Raw genomic sequence first — 6,896 nt, 5'->3', positions numbered from 1 at the left:
TTAAAAATATTTTATTATTTTTATTTTATGTGTATGAGTATTGCCTGCATGTGTGTGAGTGCACCCGTGTCCTGCAATGCCACAGAGGTCAGAAGAGGGCTTTGGATTCCCCTGGAACTGGAGTTAAGGATGGTCTGTAGCCATGTGGGTGCTGGGAATTGAACCTGGGTCCTCTGCAAGAGCAGTCAGTGCTTTTAACAGCTGAGCCATCTCTCCAGCCCTGCAAGGATAATTTTTAATAAAATGTTAGCCCAAGATCTTGATATATAGCCCTGGCTAGTCTGGAACTTACTATGTTAACTCAGACTGGTCTCAAACTTGGTGCAACCCCCCTGTCTCAGCCTCCTGAGTGCTGCGGTTACAGGCATGAACCACTATGTCTGGCACCTCTGCTCTCCATGTTTGTCACCTGTGAGCTTGTGAAGAAGGTGATTTGCTGGGTGATGATCTCTGTACATAATGCTTCTATTATAGAACGGACACATTGCATCAGCAAGAATAAACATGTTTTTCCTCTTATATGTATGAAGTAGTCTCTATATTAATAATATAAACAATACACAGATATTATAGACATTGTCTTGGTGCGGCAGGTTGGCTCACTGCAAAGACCCGGGCTTTGGAGAAAAAAAAAAATCTTGCTTTAAATCTCACTTCACTTAAAAATAAATTTATGGGGCTGGAGAGATGGCTCAGAGGTTAAGAACAGTGGCTCTTCTTGCAGAAGACCCAGGTTTGAATCCTAGCACCCACATGGCAACTAACAACTGTCTGTAACTCCAGTTCCAGGGGATCCAATAGCCTCTTCTGTCCTCCATGGGCATTGCATGACATGGGTGCACTTACCTATATGCAGGCAATACATGCATACACATAAAATAAAAAATAATAAAGTATTTTTAAAAATAAGTAAATAATAAAAAATACATTTATTAGTCGAACTTGGTGGTGCATGCCTTTAGTCCCAGCACTTGGGAGGCAGAGGCTGGTGGGTCTCTGTGAGTTCAAGGCCATCCTGGTATAATTGGTGAGTTCCAGGCCATCTGGGGCTACACAGGGAGACCCTGTCCCCAAAAGACCTTCCCCTCCAAAAGACATTTATTTTTATGTGTATGAGTGCTTGTCTGCATGTATGTAAGTACACTACAAGTGTGAAGTGCCTGCAGAAGCAGAATTTGGCTCCTTGGAATTGTAGTTATAGGCATTGTGATCTACCCCATTCAGGCACAGTTCAGATAGCTGTAAGCTGCCATATAGGTGCTGGGAACCAAACCCAGGTCCTCTGCAAGAGCAGCAAGGCTCTTAACCACCGAGCATCTCTCCAGTTCCAACTGTGACCTCAGATAAGTTACTCAACCTCTTACAGCCTCACCTTTTTATTTTTTCTTTATTTTGGTCTTTTTGAGACAGGGTCTCCCTGCAGCCCCAGTTGTCCTGGAACTCACTATGTAGACCAGGCTAGCCTCGAACTCACAGAGATCTGCCTGCCTCTGCCTCCCAAGTGCTGGGACTACAGGTACATGCCACCACGCCTGGCTCACCTCACCTTTTTCATATGCAAAATGATTATTGGAATAAACTGTAGAATTGTCTGAGGAGGTTAAATAGCCTTATGATAAGGAACTAGGAAACAGTCAACCCTAAGTGCTAACCATTGCTGTGGCTTAAGTAGTTTTCTTGACTTTGCTCTTTAATTAAAAAAATATTTTATTTATTATTTTTATTTTATGCATATGAGTGTATTGCCTGCATGTGTGTAAGTGCACCCATGTCATGCAATGCCCATGGAGGTCAGAAGAGGGCATCAGATCCCCTGGAAATGGAGCTACAGATGGTTGTTAACCACCATGTGGGTGCTGGGAATTGAATCCAGGTCCTCTGCAAGAGCAGTCACTACTTTTAACTACTTAGCCATCTCTCTAGCCCCCACTCTTTAATTTTAAAAAATATTTTGTATATTATTTTTATTTTATGTATATGAGTATAATGTCTTCATGTAGGTGAGTACAACCATGTTGTGCAATGCCCAAGGAGGTCAGAAGAAGGTATCAGATCCCGTGAAACTGGAGTTAGTGATGGTTGTTAGCTATCATGTGGGTGCTGGAAATTGAACCTGGATCTTCTTCAAGAGCAGCCAGTATTCTTAACTGCTGAGCCATCTCTCCAGTCACTCTAATATTTATAAACACTCATTTTGGGTTTTTAAAAGAGATTTGTTTTTATTATTTTATGGGTATGAGTGTGTGTCTCTTTGTGCATGTGATCGGAGGCATTGTATCCTCCTGGATCTGGAATTGCTGGCAGTTGTGAGCAGCCTGACTCAGGCACATGCAACTAACTGCCTGATTTGCCCATCTTGAAATCAACTCTGTGAGAAGAGCACCGGTTATGAAACGCCTCTTTGACACACAAAATCAGGATCCCAAATGAGGAAGATGGGAACATTCACTATGAACCCAAATTCTTGCCAGTCTTTTACCCCCTCCCAATCCAAATCTACCCAAATCTAGGGCTGGAAAGAAGGAAGAATATAAAGTCTCATAATCAAAATAGACACTGAATGGAAATGTTTCCTGACATGGAGAGCTGAGTCACTTGGAGATTTTGCTCTTTGAGAGTTGCCAGTTTGCAAGCCGAAATGAGCAGACTTAAGGACGTGTGTTTGGAAGCCTGTAGTGTTGTGAAGGAGTGTCACAACGTGGGAGCCTGGATTTCAGGGCCCATCTGGGGCACACATGTTGTTTACATCTACAGCCGCATGAAAGGTGACGAACAGCTCAAGAGGGTTTTGCCAACAAATAGAAACATCTACCACACAGCAGTTACGATGGCCAAAACATTAAAAATCAGTACTAAATTAATGAATATATTTACAAAACTGTTCTAAGATGCATTCGCTGAGCTCATCAGAATTCTTCAATTTGAGTTGCTGGCACAGAAAACCAAAATTTTCCAAATAATTCATTTCATTAAGCATGTCTTTTTCATGCATACTAATTAAAGATGGTTAACTTAACAAATGTGTTTGTCTCTAAACCTCCATTAAAATGAGAATATAGTGATTTTTTAAAAAAAAAAATGAAAAAAGGAGAAGAAATGAGGGACAGAATTTTAGTTGAAAATTAGGACCACTTAACAACTGAGAAAGCTAAACTGCAAGCCAGCAGAGTGGAAAGTTAAGAAACAACCCAGTGCTCAGCTCAAGTGAGGCAACAGCATAGTTCCCAAACTTGTCTCTTCAAGTAGACTCCAGGTCCGAAGGAAGTACAGTAAACAGTCTATAAATCAGAACTGGAGGGCTAGACAGGATTAAGGCTGGTAATAAGATACAGTACACTTGAAAAAAATGATTATATAATAAAATATTGTGTTCTTCAATTTATATTCAGACACCAGAGTGCACACAGCCAGGGCTAACCTTCCTAAGGAAGGAATATAGATTTCCTTCCCTAGAAAACTAAGATTAAAAAATAGGCCATTCTTTCTCCCCATGTAAACAGCTCAGGAAAAGCATTCCTAAGACAGGCAGCCAGCTTCATCTTTGGCATGGAGTCTTCCATACACTCCAAAATGCCAGTGAAGGAACCAGAATCATCATTAGACATCTGAAGAGAGATCTACAGGAAGACAGCCAGACACACTGAGAGATCAAAAACATCACAGAGGAAACAAGACTGGAGAACACACCGAGAAACAGTAACACACAAAAGCTGGTATCAACACTGAAGGAAGAAATAGAAGATGCTAGGGGCTGGAGACCTGAATCAGTGGTTAAGACCTGAATCAGTGGTTAAGCTGCTCTTGCAGAGGGCCCAGGTTCAACCCAGCACCCATATGGCAGCTAGCAACCATTCATAAGTCCAGTTCCAGGGGATCTGATGCCCTCTTCTGACCTCCAAGGGCACTGCACAACATGTGTACACTTACATACATGCATACAATACACTTAAAAATAAAAATAAATAAGATATTAAAAAAAGAAATAGGAGATTCTAGAAGATGGAAAGCCTACTAGTGCTCATGGATTGAAAGAAGTAATACTGTACTACCAAAAGCAATCTCCAGATTCAGTACAGTCCCTGTAAAAATTCCAATGGTGGCTTCTGGGCCTTGCCCCACCCTCACCTCTCTCTGCTTCCCTGGGCCTGCAGGACCTGCAGGCCTCTCTCCAGGGTAAGCCCATTGCGCCCTCCAGCCTTGACTCCCCCAGCCTCACTCACCCTCCCATCTCCCCCTGACGGGCTCTCCTCCTAGCCTGGGTCCTGTCCCATTCCTTGTCTTGGTGCATCCAGACCAACAAAGTGCCTGGCCCCGCCCCTCACCTTCTACTTCCCTGTGCCTGCGCCACCCCCCAGCCTCTTTCCTGGACACCATGGCTGACCTTTCCTCTTCCTGATCCTTTGCATTCAAACCAACCCAGCTCCTCAGTGCAGTCCCCAGGAGCCTTTGGGGCCTCTTCCTGCCCTATCTGCCTTTGCATCTCTGAGTGGCATGGCCACCAGCTGCCCTAGACCAGCATCTTTCCTGGGCCCTGCTCCCAGGCCAGTCCAAACCCAAATTCCTGAGGCCAAAATCTTTCCTGGAGGGATCCAGACCTTAGAAGAAAGCTTTGAGAGCATCTGATCCTCAACTGACTTGGGCCTCCTTGGGAGCTCCTGAAGACAAAAGCAATCTGGCCACTCCAATATGAAATCAAAACAGAGAACCCGAAACTTAGAGGAACCAGCTTTTCATGCCCAAAAAGTAAATCACAAAGACACATAAAGTTCACACAAAGAAGCAGACCTAAACTTGAAAGCTTGAGTCTCACACAAGAATCAGAAACTACAAAAGAAATTCACATGTCAAAATCGCACAGAAAAAATAATAATATGAAAAACAAAAATAACATATCTCCACCAAATACCAATAGTCCTCTAGAGGAGTACAGTGAGAACCCCCTAGAGATAATGCAGGACACAGAACTCAAAAGAACAATTATAAACATGATAAAAGAATTCAGTGAATTTAAAGAACACACAAAGAAATCGAAGAACTGAAGGAAGATAGGGATAAACTTCTGAATGAATTCAGAAAAGAGTTAGAAATATTGAAGAATACTCAGGCTGAAATGAAGAAGGAAGTGAAACACTCAGTAATCCAATTAGAAATGACAGGAGAAAGCCTCACCAATAGGATGAATGAAATGGAAAACAGAGTATCAAGACTGGAAGACAAAGTGGATGAACTAGACCACTCAAGCAAAGAGTATGAAAAATTTAAGAAAGCACAAGAATGGAATATGCAGGAATTGTGTGACACCATAAAAAGACAAAACTTATGAATCATAAGCATACAGGAAGGAGAAGAATCCAAAGATAAATGGATGGCATGGACCAGATCTTCAACAGAATCATGGAAGAAAATTTCCCAAACTTAAAGAAAGACATGCCCATACAAATACAAGAAGCATATAGAACACCAAGTAGACAGGACCTGAAAAGAAACTCTCCACAGCACATCGTACTAAAAACACTAAACATACAGAACAAAGAGAAAATTCTGAAAGCTGCAAAAGAGAAACAATAAGTCACATACAAAGGAAAACCCATTAGGATTACACCTGACTTTCGGTGCAAACTATGAAAGCCAGAAGAGCCTGGACCAAAGTATTCCCAGTTTAAATGACCACAGATGCCAACCCAGATTACTATACCCAGCCAAAATGTCTATTATAGTCGAAGGGGAAAGAAAAATCTTCCATGACATAAATAGGCTGAAGGAATTCATGTCCACAAAACCAGCCCTTCAGAGAGTTCTGGAAGCAATACAAAGAGCTGAAGAAAGGAACGACTATACCTGAGGGGTTGTGGAAAGAAATTCAATGAAGGCATATGTGCTGGATAGCTTTAGTGTCAACTTGACACACCTGGGTTGAGGGAGCCTCAACTGGAGAATTGCCTCTATTGGACTGGCCTGTGGCCATGTGTGAGGGCATCTTCTTCATGAGTGATGTGGGAGGGCCCAGCCCACTGTGGGTGGTGCTACCCCTAGGTAGGTGGGCCTGTGTTGCATAAGAAAGCAGGCTGAGCAGGGGCCAGGGGAGCAAGCCAGTAAGCAGCATTCCTCCATGGCCTGTGTTCCAGCTTCTGCCTCCAGGTTCCTGCCTGAGTTCCTACCTTGGGCTCCCGGATGAACTGTGACCTGGGAGATGTAAGCTGAATAAACCCTTTCCTCCCCAAGTTGGTAGTGGTCAGAGTGTTTGTCACAGTAATGGAGAAACAAACCAGGACAGCATAACTGTGGAAAACCACATCTATATCAAGATTGTGAACAGAAATAAAAATGACAGGATTCAATAGTCATCTTACATTAATAACTATAAATATTAATGGACTGAACTCCCCAGTCAAAAGACATAGACAAGGTGAATGGATTAAGAAACAAAACCCATCTATTTGTTGTCTGCAAGAATCTCATCTCACTTTGAAGGACAGACATTATCTTAAAGTGAAAGGATGGAAAAAAATATACCAAGCAAATGGTTACTAAGAAAAAAAGTGTAGCAATTCTAATATCTGACAAAATAGACTTTAAACTAAAACTAATCAGAAGAGATAAAGAGGGCTATTTCATTCTGATCAAAGGAACAATGAATCAAGAGGATATTACAGTCATGAACATATAGTCACCAAACTCTGGTGCACCCAACTTCATAAAAAAAATACTACAGGACTTTAAGAACCAAATTAACCCCAACTCATTAATAGTAGGGGACTTCAATACCCCACTATCTCCATTAGATAGGTCAACAGGCCAGAGACTTAACAGAGAGACATCTGAATTAAACAAAACCATATATCAAATGGACTTAACAGATATCTACCGAGTATTCCACCCAAACACCAAAGGACATA

This window comes from Nannospalax galili, unplaced genomic scaffold (genome assembly GCF_000622305.1).
Source record: "Nannospalax galili isolate Female #2095 unplaced genomic scaffold, S.galili_v1.0 scaffold423, whole genome shotgun sequence".
NCBI classification, from domain to species: Eukaryota; Metazoa; Chordata; class Mammalia; order Rodentia; family Spalacidae; genus Nannospalax; species Nannospalax galili.
This window is presented reverse-complemented; position numbering follows the sequence as displayed.